The following is a 646-nucleotide window of genomic DNA, read 5'->3' as shown; positions in this document are numbered from 1 at the left end:
TTACTGCTGTTTCCTCCGCCAGGCCAGGGCTCAGCCATTCCCACTACTGAAGGTCTGTAACTTCCTTAAAAAGAGAGAAGGAAAACATGGCCCAGAAAGGTCTTGTTAGCACTTCCTATGTGAAATTAGCAGCTTTCTAAAAGGTACAACTCCAATTACCTCACATTGTGGAGGCGAGCACAAACTCAACAATAAGCACAGCCCAGCAAGTGACATTCCGTCTTTCTAGAGTTACTTCCCTAATTAGGAATGAAGAAGCTCTATTCTGCTGAGTGCATCTATTTACAGTGGCCACAATGCTTTAACTTGAGCATCCTTCTCAAAGACCAGTGTTAAAAAACACAAGTGCTCTTTTCGCAGAGCCGGCTATGGTGAGGCGACACATTCCTAACGGTTACGCCCTTGGAAGGAAAAAAAAAAAAAAAAAAGTGTAGCCGCTTTGGCCGGATTGTTAACACTTCAGGATTCATTTTCCACAATAACGCCCCTGCTCAGAGAGCTCTGGGAATTACAGTGGACAATGGGGAGGCATTCTTAGGAGGGTCTAATGATGGAATAAAAAGAAAAATATTTATTGCTTTTGACAGTTCCACAAGGGGCAAAAAATCCTTGTCGTGGCTAAAGTTTCTCTAGCTGTTGGAGGAAG

The sequence above is a fragment of the Delphinapterus leucas genome, chromosome 13, assembly GCF_059928025.1.
Source record: "Delphinapterus leucas isolate spDelLeu-1000000601 "Yukka" chromosome 13, BTC_Dleu_Yukka2, whole genome shotgun sequence".
Classification (NCBI taxonomy): domain Eukaryota; kingdom Metazoa; phylum Chordata; class Mammalia; order Artiodactyla; family Monodontidae; genus Delphinapterus; species Delphinapterus leucas.
The sequence above is the reverse complement of the archived record's forward strand: the minus strand, read 5'-3'. Positions refer to the sequence as shown.